Source organism: Coregonus lavaretus, assembly GCF_964263955.1.
Source record: "Coregonus lavaretus genome assembly, chromosome: 24".
NCBI lineage: Eukaryota > Metazoa > Chordata > Actinopteri > Salmoniformes > Salmonidae > Coregonus > Coregonus lavaretus.
Genome location: NC_140011.1, coordinates 36,755,422 through 36,770,609, shown reverse-complemented (window position 1 = coordinate 36,770,609; position 15,188 = coordinate 36,755,422).

The following is a 15,188-nucleotide window of genomic DNA, read 5'->3' as shown; positions in this document are numbered from 1 at the left end:
AAATGCGCACAAACAGGTGCGACAAAATGAAGTAGTGCACGAAACAAGTGCAATCGAGCTCCAGCGCAGTGGAGAGAATATGCTCAACCGAGCAAACACAACACTGACGAAAAACAATCATACACAACACATGACAAACACAACGAGAAACTTATAGGACACTAATCACGTAAAACAGAAACAGGTGTGACACAAACAGACAAAAGCAAACGAACATGAAACATCTATCGGTGGCAGCTAGAATTCCGGAGACGACGAGCGCCGAAGCCTGCCCGAACAAGGAGGAGAGGCAGCCTCGGCCGAAACCGTGACAGTACCCCCCCCTTGACGCGCGGCTCCAGACGCGCGCCGACTCCGGCCTCGGGGACGGCCAGGGGGACGCGGCGCAGGGCGCGTCGGATGCCTCCGATGGAACTCCGTCAGAAGCGATGGGTCCAACACGTCTCTCCTCGGCACCCAGCACCGCTCCTCCGGACCGTACCCCTCCCACTCCACTAGATACTGGAGACCCCCCATCCGACGTCTCGAATCCAAGATGGATCTCACGGAGTACGCCGGTGCCCCCTCGATGTCCAACGGGGGCGGAGGAGTCTCCAAGATCTCATCGTCTTGGAGTGGGCCCGCTACCACCGGCCTGAGAAGGGACACATGGAACGAGGGGTTAATACACTTATACTCCACAGGTAGCTGTAATCTATAACAAACCTCGTTCAACCTCCTCAGGACTTTAAATGGCCCTACAAACCGCCGACCCAGTTTCCGACAGGGCAGGCGGAGGGGCAGGTTTCTGGTAGAGAGCCAGACTCGATCACCAGGTGCGTACACCGGTGCCTCACTGCGGTGGAGATCAGCGCTCGCCTTCTGACGTCGGAGGGCCCGCTGCAGGTGGACGTGTGCAGCGTTCCAAGTCTCCTCCGAGCGCCGCGCCCACTCATCCACCGCAGGAGCTTCGATCTGGCTCTGCTGCCAGGGTGCCAGAACCGGCTGGTAACCTAACACACATTGAAATGGGGTTAGGTTCGTGGAGGAATGGCGTAGGGAATTCTGGGCCATCTCGGCCCAGGGAACGTACCTTGACCACTCCTCCGGCCGGTCCTGGCAGTATGTTCTGAGAAACCTACCCACATCCTGGTTTACGCGTTCCACCTGCCCATTGCTCTCCGGGTGGTAGCCCGAGGTGAGACTCACCGAGACCCCCAACCGCTCCATAAACGCTCTCCAGACCCTGGAGGTGAATTGGGGACCCCGATCAGCCACAATGTCCTCGGGCACCCCGTAGTGCCGGAACACATGGGTAAACAGTGCCTCGGCGGTTTGCAGGGCCGTAGGAAGACCCGGCATGGGGAGCAAACGACAGGCCTTAGAGAACCGGTCCACAACGACCAGGATGGTGGTATTCCCTTGGGAGAGGGGAAGATCTGTTATAAAGTCCACTGAGAGGTGGGACCATGGCCGTTGTGGAACGGGCAGGGGTAGCAACTTACCCCTAGGTAAATGTCTAGGCGCCTTACACTGGGCGCACACCGAGCAAGAGGAAACATAAACCCTCACATCCCTAGCCAACGTGGGCCACCAGTACTTGGCACTAAGACAGTGCACTGTCCGGCCGATACCCGGATGTCCAGAGGAGGGTGACGTGTGAGCCCAATAAATCAATCGATCCCGAACCTCGAGCGGAACGTACTTCCGACCCTCCGGGCACTGTGATGGACTAGGGTCGGTGCGTAACGCCCGCTCGAGTTCAGCATCGATCTCCCACACTACCGGCGCCACCAGACACGACGCAGGCAGTATGGGAGTGGGCTCCACGGACCTCTCCTCCGCGTCATACCGCCGAGACAGCGCATCTGCCTTGCCATTCTGTGACCCAGGGATGTACGTAATCTTAAACGTAAACCTGGTCAAGAACATACTCCATCTTGCCTGGCGAGGGTTCAGCCTCCTCGCCGCTCGGATGTACTCCAGGTTACGGTGGTCCGTCAAAATGAGGAAAGGGTGTTGAGCCCCCTCAAGCCAGTGCCTCCACACCTTTAGAGCCTGTACCACGGCTAACAGCTCCCTGTCCCCTACGTCATAGTTCCGCTCCGCCGGACTGAGCTTCTTAGAGTAAAAAGCACAGGGGCGGAGTTTAGGTGGCGCGCCAGATCGTTGTGAAAGCACGGCTCCTAACCCGGCCTCCGACGCATCCACCTCTACTTGGAACGGCAAAGAGGGATCCGGGTGCGCCAGCACTGGGGCCGAGGTAAACAGGTCCTTCAGCCTCCCAAACGCCCTGTCCGCCTCGGCCGACCACTGCAGACGCACCGGACCCCCCTTCAACAGAGACGTGATGGGAGCTGCCACCTGTCCAAACCCCCGGATAAACCTCCTGTAGTAATTTGCAAACCCCAAGAACTGCTGCACCTCCTTCACAGTGGTTGGTGTTTGCCAATTACGCACGGCCGACACTCGATCTACCTCCATCCTCACCCCTGACGCAGACAACTGATAACCCAAAAAGGAGACCGACTCCTGGAAAAACAGACACTTCTCTGCCTTCACATACAGGTCGTGCTCCACCAGCCTCCGCAACACCTTGCGCACCAGGGCTACATGCTCGACACGGGTAGGTGAGTACACGAGAATGTCATCAATGTACACCACCACCCCCTGCCCCTGCATGTCCCTGAAGATCTCATCCACAAATGATTGGAAAACTGATGGAGCGTTCATCAACCCGTATGGCATGACCAGATACTCGTAATGGCCCGAGGTGGTACTAAAGGCTGTTTTCCATTCATCGTTCTCCCTGATGCGCACCAAGTTGTACGCGCTCCTGAGATCTAGTTTCGTGAAGAAACGCGCCCCATGCAACGACTCAGTCATGGTCGCAATCAGCGGGAGTGGATAACTATACTTCACCGTAATCTGATTGAGACCACGGTAATCGATGCATGGGCGCAAACCACCATCCTTTTTCTTCACGAAAAAGAAACTCGAGGACGCGGGGGAAGTGGACGGCCGTATGTATCCTTGTCTCAGTGATTCGTCTATGTAAATCTCCATAGCTTTCTTCTCCTCCTGAGACAGAGGATACACATGGCTCCGTGGGAGCGCAGCTCCTGCCTGGAGGTTTATCGCACAATCCCCCTGCCTATGGGGTGGCAACTGCGTCGCCCTCGCCTTACTAAACGCAATAGCCAAATCCCCATACTCAGGTGGAATGTGCAATGCGGGCACCTGGTTTGGACTCTCCACCGAGGTAGCCCCTACGGAAACGCCCAAACATCTACCCACACACTGAGCAGACCACTCCATCAGAGCCCTCTCCTGCCACGAAATCACTGGGTTATGGGTACTCAACCAGGGCATTCCCAGCACCACCGGATACGCAGGAGAGTCAATCAGGAACAGCTGAATCATCTCCTGATGACCCCCCTGCGCACACATCCTAAGTGGCGCCGTGACCTCCCTGATCAAGCCCGTACCCAACGGACGACTATCTAGGGCGTGAACGGGAAAAGGAACATCAACAGGAGTGAGGGGAATCCCTAACGCTAAACAAAACTCTTTATCAATAAAATTCCCAGCTGCGCCTGAATCTACCAGCGCCTTATGCTGGGCATGAGGTGCTACCTGTGGAAAACGTACAGGCATACAAAAATGGGCAACAGAGAGCTCTGGGTGAGTGGGGCGCCTACTCACCTGGAGGGAATCCCCAGTGCGGGGCCTGTCGTCATCTCCCCTAGGAGGCCATCCCCAGCACCTAGCCGCGGTGTGTCCTCCCCGGCCACAGTTGGTGCAGTGGCTGGACCCCCTAGCCTGCCGACTCCTCCTCTCTCTAGCGCCAGCGCCCCCGAGCTCCATGGGACAAGGCTCGGAGGCGCTGGAGGGTGGAATGGACGGACCCTCCGCAAGACGTCCGCGGGTAGCCAGCAGGGTATCCAGCCTGATGGACATATCCACCAGCTGGTCGAAGGTGAGACTGGTGTCCCTGCAAGCCAGCTCCCGACGGACGTCCTCTCGTAGGCTGCATCGGTATAGATCGATGAGGGCCCGATCATTCCACCCTGCATCTGCCGCCAGAGTACGGAATTCGAGTGCGAATTCCTGGGCACTTCTCCTCCCCTGTCGGAGGAAGACCAGACGCTCCCCCGCCGCTTTCCCCTCCGGGGGATGGTCGAACACCGCTCTGAAGCGGCGGGAGAACTCAGGGTACGTAATGGTCGTGGCGTCTATCTTCCTCCACTCCGCGTTGGCCCACTCCAACGCTTTTCCGGCCAGGCAGGAGATCAGAGCGGACACGCTCTCGTGCCCTGAAGGTGCCGGGTGCACGGTGGCCAGGTATAGCTCGACCTGGAGCAGGAATCCCTGACACCCAGCCGCTGTCCCGTCATAAGCCCTCGGGAGAGATAGTCGGACTCCTCGAGGTTCCGGTGCTGGAACGGGCGGGCTGGCCGATGGTGCTGGCAGGGCGGGCGGTGGTGGAGGCGAACCCCAGCCTCGGAGTGTGGTAATCACCTCCTGCAGGGCGTTCCCCATCTGCAGGAGTTGCTCCTGCTGATCCCGAACCTGGGCTTCCAGTCTGGTCTGGGCTGCTTCGGCTCCTGCTGATTCCATGAGTGGTGTATGATTCTGTCAGGGCGTGTGTAGGTGTAGTGTAGGAAATCAGATGCAGGACGCAGACGGTAGGTTCCAAATGCTGTATTCCGGCCCAAACACAGGCAACAGGGCAACAAAGCCCAACAGCTAAACTACGCACAAGGCGTATAGGCAAAATGCGCACAAACAGGTGCGACAAAATGAAGTAGTGCACGAAACAAGTGCAATCGAGCTCCAGCGCAGTGGAGAGAATATGCTCAACCGAGCAAACACAACACTGACGAAAAACAATCATACACAACACATGACAAACACAACGAGAAACTTATAGGACACTAATCACGTAAAACAGAAACAGGTGTGACACAAACAGACAAAAGCAAACGAACATGAAACATCTATCGGTGGCAGCTAGAATTCCGGAGACGACGAGCGCCGAAGCCTGCCCGAACAAGGAGGAGAGGCAGCCTCGGCCGAAACCGTGACACATACCTCTCCCACAGGAGTAATCCTGCCTATGTTTCCACAGAACTGACACCAATACTCCCTCTTAGCTGTCCTAATTGTCCTCCTTACTACTGCTTGAGCTTTTTAATACTGTATCAGTTGCTGGTAGCTATGGGACCTTTTTTACATCCTGAAAGCCCCGTTCCTACTCTTCACAGCTTCTCTGCACTTCAGTCCACCAGGGAACTGCCTTCCTCCTTCTCCCCCTTGTACCCATGGGTATGACCTGCCTTCCTCCTATTTGCCATATCTTCAATCTAAGCCCACTAGAAAGTGTTTGCCCTCAGGACTGGAGGGAAGCAAAAGTAATTATGCTATCCAAGAATAGTAAAGCCCCCTTTACTGGCTCAAATAGCAGACCAATCAGCCTGTTACCAACCCTTAGTAAACTTTTGGAAAAACATTGTGTTTGACCAGATACAATGCTATTTGACTGTAAACAAATTGACAACAGACTTTCAGCACGCTTATAGGGAAGGATATTCAACAAGCACAGCACTTACACAAATGACTGATGATTGGTTGAGAGAAATTGATGATCAAAATATTGTGGGAGCTGTTTTGTTAGACTTCAGTGCAGCTTTTGACATTATTGATCATAGTCTGCTGATGGAAAAACGTATGTGTTATGGCTTTACACCCCCTTCTATATTGTGGATAAAGAGTTAACTGTCTAACGGAACACAGAGGGTGTTCTTTAATTGAAGCCCCTCCAACATAATCCAGGTAGAATCAGGAATTCCCCAGGGCAGCTGTGTAGGCCCCTTACTTTTTTCAATCTTTACTAATGACATGCCACTGGCCTTGAGTAAAGCCAGTGTGGCTATGTATGCGGATAACTCAACACTATATACGTCAGCTACTACAGCGAGTGTAACCCCTGCAGCACTTAACAAACAGCTGCAGTTAGTTTCAGAATGGGTGGCAAGGAATAAGTTAGTCCTAAATATTTCAAAACTAAAAGCATTGTATTTGGGACAAATCATTCACTAAACCATAAACCTCAACCAAATATTCTAATAAATAATGTGGAAATTGAGCAAGTTGAGGTGACCAAACTGCTTGGAGTAACCCTGGATTGTAAACTGTCATGGTCAAAACATGTGGATACAACAGTAGCTAACATGGGGAGAAGTCTGTCCATAATAAAGCGCTGCTCTGCCTATCAACAAGGCAGGTCGTACAGGCCCTAGTTTTGTCGCAACTTGACAACTGTTCAGTCATGTGGTCAGGTGCCACAAAGAGGGACCTCTGAAAATTACAATTGGCTCAGAACAGGGCAGCACAGCTGGCCCTTAAATGTACACGGCGAGCTAACATTAATAATACATCTAAATGTAAATCTCTCATGGCTCAAAGTGGAGGAGAGATTGACTTCATCATTACTTGTTTTTGTAAGAAATGTTGACATGCTGAAAGCACCAAGGTGTCTGTTTAAGCTACTAGCACACAGCTCGGACACCCATGCATACCCCACAAGATATGCCACCAAAGGTCTCTTCACAAGTCCAGAACAGACTATGGGAGGCACAAAGTACTACATAGAGCCATGACTACATGGAACTCTATTCCACATCAGGTAACTGATGCAAGCAGTTAAATCGGATTTAAAAAACAGATAAAAATACACCTTATGGAACAGCGGGGACTGTGAAGAGACACACAGGCACAGACACACATACACATGATAAGACACGCACTCTACACACACGTGCACATGGATGTTGTATTATAAATATGTGGTAGTGGAGTGGTGGCCTGAGAGAACACACTGAATGTGTTGGTTAAGGTGTTATAAAATGTAATGTCAAGTAGTATTTCAAACTGTATGTAAAGTTGAAGTCTGAAGTTTACATACACTTAGGTTGGAGTCATTAAAACTCGTTTTTCAACCACTCCACAAATGTCTTGTTAACAAACTATCGTTTTGGCAAGTCGGTTAGGACATCTACTTTGTGCATGACACAAGTAATTTTTCCAACAATTGTTTACAGACAGATTATTTCACTTATAATTCACTGTATCACAATTCCAGTAGGTCAGAAGTTTACATACACCAAGTTGACTGTGCCTTTAAACAGCTTGGAAAATTCCAGAAAATGATGTCATGGCTTTAGAAGCTTCTGATAGGCTAATTGACATAATTTGAGTCAACTGGAGGTGCACCTGTGGATGTATTTCAAGGCCTACCTTCAAACTCAGTGCCTCTTTGCTTGACATCATGGGAAAATCAAAAGAAATCAGCCAAGACCTCAGAAAAACAAATCTCCACAATTCTGGTTCATCCTTGGGAGCAATTTCCAAATGCCTGAAGGTACCACGTTCATCTGTACAAACAATGGTACGAAAAGTGCAAATCAATCCCAGAACAAAAGCAAAGGACCTTGTGAAGATGCTGGAGGAAACAGGTACAAAAGTATCTATATGTCACGCTCTGGCTCCGGGACTGTGTATTTTGAGCCAGGGTGTGTTCATTTGGTTGTGTTTGGTATTGGTTGTGTTGTATTTGGTTGTGTTTCCTTGTTTGGTCGTGTGACTCCCAATCAGTGGTAACGAGTGTCAGCTGTCGGCTCGTTATCTCTGATTGGGAGCCATATTTAAACTGTCAGTGTTCACCTTAGTGTTGTGGGTTTTTGTTCCGTATCAGTCATTGTAACTGAGGACTTCACGATTCGTCATTGTTTGTTGTTTTGTATTGAGTACTTTAATTAATAAAGTCATGTTCGTATCGCACGCTGCGCCTTGGTCCACTCACTTAGTAGACGTTCGTGACAGAAAAACCCACCGTACCAGGACCAAGCAGCGTGTCCAGGAGCCAAGGGTCTGGACATGGGAGGAGATTTTGGATGGTAAAGGGTCTTGGACTTGGGAGGAAATCCTGGATGGGATGGATCGCCGGCCATGGAGTAAAACAGTGGAGAGGCGACTGAGAGAGGAGCAACGGCGTCAGCAGGGCCATCGTCGGAAGGACGAGAGGCAACCCCAAAAAGTTTTTTGGGGGGGGCACATGGCTTGGGCGGCTGGGCAGCAGGAGGCTGCCACAGGGAGACGTGGAGAGAAGGCTACCGGATTACGGGAGCCATTGGCGAGTAGAGGGAGGGAAGTAGTTGAGGCACGGCCTGAGAGACTGAGGTGTGTTACCAGTCCGGTCCGGCCCGTTCCTGATCCCCGGTTAAGGCCAGTGGTGTGTGTTCCCAGTACGGACCGGCCTGTTCCTACTCCACGCACCAAGCCCACGGTGTGCGTCGCCAGTCCAGCCCGGCCGGTTCCTGTTCCACGCACTAAGCCTGCGGTGTGCGTCGCCAGCCCTGCCCGGCCGGTTCCTGCGCCACGCACTAGGTTTACGGTGTGCGTCGCCAGCCCAGCCCGGCCTGTCCCTGCTCCACGCACAAAGCCTACGGTGTGCGTCGCCAGTCCAGCCCGGCCGGTTCCTGTTCCACGCACTAAGCCTGCGGTGTGCGTCGCCAGCCCTGCCCGGCCGGTTCCTGCTCCACGCACTAGGTTTACGGTGTGCGTCGCCAGTCCAGCCCGGCCGGTTCCTGTTCCACGCACTAAGCCTGCGGTGTGCGTCGCCAGCCCAGCCCGGCCTGTTCCTGCTCCACGCACAAAGCCTACGGTGTGCGTCGCCAGCCCAGCCCGGCCTGTCCCTGCTCCACGCACAAAGCCTACGGTGTGCGTCGCCAGCCCAGCCCGGCCTGTTCCTGCTCCACGCACAAAGCCTACGGTGTGCGTCGCCAGCCCAGCCCGGCCTGTTCCTGCTCCACGCACAAAGCCTACGGTGTGCGTCGCCAGCCCAGCCCGGCCTGTCCCTGCTCCACGCACAAAGCCTACGGTGTGCGTCGCCAGCCCAGCCCGGCCTGTTCCTGCTCCACGCACAAAGCCTACGGTGTGCGTCGCCAGCCCAGCCCGGCCTGTTCCTGCTCCACGCACAAAGCCTACGGTGTGCGTCGCCAGCCCAGCCCGGCCTGTCCCTGCTCCACGCACAAAGCCTACGGTGTGCGTCGCCAGCCCAGCCCGGCCTGTCCCTGCTCCACGCACAAAGCCTACGGTGTGCGTCGCCAGCCCGACCCGGCCTGTTCCTGCTCCACGCACAAAGCCTACGGTGTGCGTCGCCAGCCCAGCCCGGCCTGTCCCTGCTCTACGCACAAAGCCTACGGTGTGCGTCGTCGGCCTGGTCCAGCCCGTTCCTGCTACTCGCACCAAGCCAGGGGTACGAGTCGTCGGCCTGGTCCAGCCCGTTCCTGCTACTCGCACCAAGCCAAGGGTGCGAGTCGTCAGCCTGGTTCAGCTCGTCCCTGCTACTCGCACCAAGCCAAGGGTGTGAGCCGTCAGCCTGATCCAGCCCATTCCTGCTACTCGCACCAAGCCAGGGATGCGAGTCGTCAGCCTGGTGAGGCCCGTTCCGGCTCCACGCATCAAGCCTAGGGTGCGTATCGTCAGCCAGGTCCGGTCCGTTCCTGCCTCACGCGCCAAGCCAGGGGTGCGCGTCGTCAGTCCAGATCCTACCAGCTGGGTCAGATCGGACCGGGGGCGCTACGGGGGGATTGAAGAAGGGTGGTGGTCAAGCCCGGAGCCGGAGCCGCCTCCGAGGAGCAACACCCACCCAGCCCTCCCCTATTTGGGGTGTAGGCGCGGTCGGAGTCCGCGCCTTTAGGGGGGGGTACTGTCACGCTCTGGCTCCGGGACTGTGTATTTTGAGCCAGGGTGTGTTCATTTGGTTGTGTTTGGTATTGGTTGTGTTGTATTTGGTTGTGTTTCCTTGTTTGGTCGTGTGACTCCCAATCAGTGGTAACGAGTGTCAGCTGTCGGCTCGTTATCTCTGATTGGGAGCCATATTTAAACTGTCAGTGTTCACCTTAGTGTTGTGGGTTTTTGTTCCGTATCAGTCATTGTAACTGAGGACTTCACGATTCGTCATTGTTTGTTGTTTTGTATTGAGTACTTTAATTAATAAAGTCATGTTCGTATCGCACGCTGCGCCTTGGTCCACTCACTTAGTAGACGTTCGTGACACTATATCCACAATAAAATGAGTCCTATATCGACATAACCTGAAAGGCCGATCAGCAAGGAAGAAGCCACTGCTCCAAAACCGCCTTACAAAAGCCAGACTACGGTTTGCAACTGCACATGTGGACAAAGATCATACTTTTTGGAGAAATGTGGATATATTGAAGCAACATCTCAAGACATCAGTCAGAAAGTTAAAGCTTGGTCGCAAATGGGTCTTCCAAATGGACAATGACCCCAAGCATACTTCCAAAGTTGTGGCAAAATGGCTGAAGGACAATAAAGTCAAGATATTGGAGTGGCCATCACAAAGCCCTGACCTCAGTTCTATAGAAAATGTGTGGGCAGAACTGAAAAAGCGTGTGCGAGCAAGGAGGCCTACAAACCTGACTCAGTTACACCAGCTCTGTCAGGAGGAATGGGCCCAACAAAAATTCACCCAACTTATTGTGGGAAGCTTGTGGAAGGCTACCCGAAATGTTTGACCCAAGTTAAACAATTTAAAGGCAATGCTACCAAATACTAATTGAATGTATGTAAATTTCTGACCCACTGGGAATGTGATGAAAGAAATAAAAGCTGAAATAAATCATTCTCTCTACTATTATTCTGACATTTCACATTCTTAAAATAAAGTGGTGATCCTAACTGACCAAAGACAGGGAATTTTTACTAGGATTAAATGTCAGGAATTGTGAAAAACTGAGTTTAAATGTATTTGGCTAAGGTGTATGTAAACTTCCGACTTCAACTGTATGTTTCCCTGAAACTTCGCTGAACAAGGACATGGATATTATTCTAGCTGGTTTTTCTATGCATTGGCAGGACTGAATGGCAGCATCGGGTGTGTCTCTTTGTTAAGAACAGCTGGTTCGCAATCTCTCAATCTAAAGAAGTATTGAGGTTCTGCTCGCCTGAGTTAGTTTTCATCCATATTTTCGTTGCTTTTTATTTACCATCACAAAACGATGATGGCACTAATATCACACTCAATGAGCTGTTTAGGACCATAAACAAACAAGAAAATGCTCATCCAGAGGAGGCGCTCCTAGTGGCCGGTGATTTTAATGCAGGAAAACTGAAATCTGTCTTACCTCATTTCTACCAGCATGTCACATGTACAACTAGAGGCGAAAAAACTCAAGATCACCTTTACTTCACACACAGAGATGCATACAAAGCTCTCCCTCACCCTTCATTTGGCAATTTTGACCATAACTCTATCCTTCTGATTGCTGCTTACAAGCAAAAACTCAAACATGAAGTACCAGCGCTTAATACGGAAGTGGTCAGATGAAAGCTACAGGACTGTTTCGCTAGCACAGACTGGAATATGTTCCGGGACTCGATGGCATTGAGGAGTTTACCACATCAGTCACCGGCTTCATGAATAAGCCCCCACAGTGACCGTATGTACATATCCCAACCGGAAGCCATGATTACAGGCAACATCCGCACTGAGCTAAAGGCTAGATCTGCCACTTTAAAGGAGCGGGACACTTACCCGGACGCTTATAAGAAATCCTGCTATGCCCTCCGATGAACCATCAAACAGGCAAAGCGTCAATACAGGACTAAGATCGAATCCTACTACACCTGCTCTGATGCTCGTCGGATGTGGCAGGGCTTGCAAACTATCACGGATTACAAAGGGGAACCCAGCCTCGAGCTGCCCAGTGACGCAAGCCTACCAGATTAGCTAAATGCCTTCTATGCTCGCTTCGAGGCAAGCAACACTGAAACATGCGTGAGAGCACCAGCCATTCTTAACGACTGTGTGATCACGCTCTCTGTAGCCAATGTGAGTAATACCTTTAAACAGGTTAACATTCACAAGGCGGCAGGGTCAGACGGATTACCAGGACACGTACTCAGAGCATGCACCGACCAGCTGGCAAGTGTCCAGACCACCATAGTCCCTGTGCCCAAGAACGCCAAGGTAACCTGTCTAAATGACTATCTCCCCGTAGCACTCACATCTGTAGACATGAAATGCTTTGAAAGGCTTGTCATGGCTCACATCAACACCATCATCCCAGACACCCTGGACCCACTCCAATTTGCATACCACCCCAACAGATCCAGACTCTGGGACTGACCACGTCCCTTTGAAATTGAATCCTGGACCCTCAACACGGGGGCCCCTCAGGGATGCGTGCTTAGCCCCCTACTGTACTCCCTGTTCACCCACGACTGCGTGGCCGTGCACGACTCCAACACCATCATTAAGTTTGCCGACGGCACGATGGTGGGAGGCCTGATCACCGATGACGATGAGACAGCCTATAGGGAGGAGGTCTGAGACCTGGCAGTATGGTGCCAGAACAACAACCTCTCCCTCAACGTCAGCAAGACAAAGGACATGATCGTGCACTACAGGAAACAGAGCGCTGAGCATGCCCCCATTCACATCGACAAGGCTGTAGTGGAGTGGGTTGAGAGCTTCAAGTTTCTCAGTGCCCATATCACTAAGGATCTATCATGGTCCAAACACAGCAATACAGTCGTATAGAGGGCACGACAATGCATCTTCCCCCTCAGGAGACTGAAAAGATTTGGCGTGGGCCCTCAGATCCTCAAAGTTCTACAGCTGCACCTTTGAGAGCATCTTGGCTGGCTGCATCACCTCTTAGTATTTGCACCCGACCGCAAGGCGCTACAGAGGGAAGTGCGAACGGCCCAGTACATCACTGGGGCCGAGCTCCTTGCAATCCAGGACCTATATACCAAGTGGTGTCAGAGGAAGGTACTAAAAATGGTAAAAGACTCCAGTCACCCAAGTCATAGACTGTTCTCTCTGCTATCTCATGGCAAGTGGTACTGATGCACCAAGTCTGGAACCAACAGGACCCTGAACAGATTTTATCCCTCAAGTATGTGGTTAATTATTTAACTATCTGCATTGACCCTTTTAGCACTAACTGTTTTTACTCATCACCTACGCTGCTATCGGTTTACTATCTGTCACTTTATTCCTAGTTTTATGTACACTACCAGTCAAAAGTTTGGACACACCTACTCATTCCAGGGTTTTTCTTTATTTTTACTATTTTCTACATTGTAGAATAATAGTGAAGACATCAAAACTATGAAATAACACATCTGGAATCATGTAGTAACCAAAAAGGTGTTAAACAAATCAAAATATATTTTATATTTCAGATTCTTCAAATAGCCGCCCTGCCTTGATGACAGCTTTGCACACTCTTGGCATTCTCTCAACCAGCTTCACCTGGAATGCATTTAAATTAACAGGTGTGCCTTCTTAAAATTTAGAATTTATTTCCTTCTTAATGCGTTTGAGCCAATCAGTTGTGTTGTGACAAGGTGTGTGTGTGTGTGGGGGGGGGGTATACAGAAGATAGCCCTATTTGGTAAAATACCAAGTCCATATTATGGCAAGAACAGCTCAAATAAGCAAATAGAAATGACAGTCCATCATTACTTTTAAGACATGAAGGTCAGTTAATCTGGAACATTTCAAGAACTTTGAAAGACCCAGAGTTACCTCTGCTGCAGAGGATAAGTTCATTAGACTTACCAGCCTCAGAAATTGCAGCCCAAATAAATGCTTCACAGAGTTCAAGTAACTGACACATCTCAACATCAACTGTTTAGACAGGACTGTGTGAATCAGGCCTTCATGGTCGAATTGCTGCAAAGAAACCACTACTAAAGGACACCAATAATAAGAAGAGACCTGCTTGGACCAAGAAACATGAGCAATGGACATCAGACCGGTGAAAATCTGCCCAAATTATACATTTTTGGTTCCAACCGCCATGTCTTTGTGAGATGCGGTGTGGGTGAACAGATGATTTCCGCATGTGTTTTTCCCATCGTATAGCATCGAGAAGGAGGTGTTTTTATGTAGGGGTGCTTTGTGGTGACACTGTCTGTGATTTATTTATAATTCAAGGCACACTTAACCAGCATGGCCACCACAGCATTCTACAGCGATACGCCATCCCATCTGGTTTGGGCTTAGTGGGACTATAATTTGTTTTTCAACAGGACAATGACCCAACACACCTACAACCTGTGTAAGGGCTATTTTACCAAGAAGGAGAGTGATGGAGTGCTGCATCAGATGACCTGGCCTCCACAATCCCCCGACCTCAACCCAATTGAGATGGTTTGGGATGAGTCGGACCGCAGAGTGAAGGAAAAGCAGCCAACAAGTGCTCAGCATATGTGGGAACTCCTTGATGACTGTTGTAAAAGCATTCCAGGTGAAGCTGGTTGAGAGAATACCAAGAGTGCGCAAAGCTGTCATCAAGACAAAGGGTGGCTATTTGAAGAACCTCAAATTATAAAATATATTTTGATTTGTTTAACACTTTCTTGTTTTCTACATGATTCCATATGTGTTATTTCATAGTTTTGATGTCTTCACTATTATTCTACAATGTAAAAAATAGTAAAAATAAAGAAAAACTCTAGAATGAGAATGTGTGTCCAAATCTTTGACTGGTAGCGTACATACAGTGCATTCGGAATGTATTCAGACCCCTTCACTTTTTCCACATTTTGTTACGTTACAGCCTTATTCTAAAATGGATCCAAAAAAAAATCTCAGCAATCTACACACAATACCCCATAGTGACAATGCGAAAACAGGTTTTTAGAAACATTTGCAAACGTATATAAAATTACAAAAAACAGAAATACCTTATTTACATACGTTTTCAGACCTTTTGCTATGAGACTCGAAATTGATCTCAGTTGCATCCTGTTTCCATTGATCATCCTTGAGATGTTTCTACAACTTGATTGGAGTCCACCTGTGGTAAATTAATTTGATTGGACATGATTTGGAAAGGCACACACACTGTCTATATAAGGTCCCACAGTTGACAGTGCATGTCAGAGCAAAACATCAAGCCATGAGGTCAAAGGATTTATGGTAGAGTGGCCAGATGGAAGACACTCAGTAAAAGGCACATGACAGCCCTCTTGGAGTTTGCCAAAAGGCACCTAAATACTGTCTGACCATGAGAAACAAGATTCTCTGGTTTGATGAAACCAAGATTGAACTCTTTGGCCTGAATGCCAAGCGTCACGTCGGAGGAAACCTGTCACCATCCTTA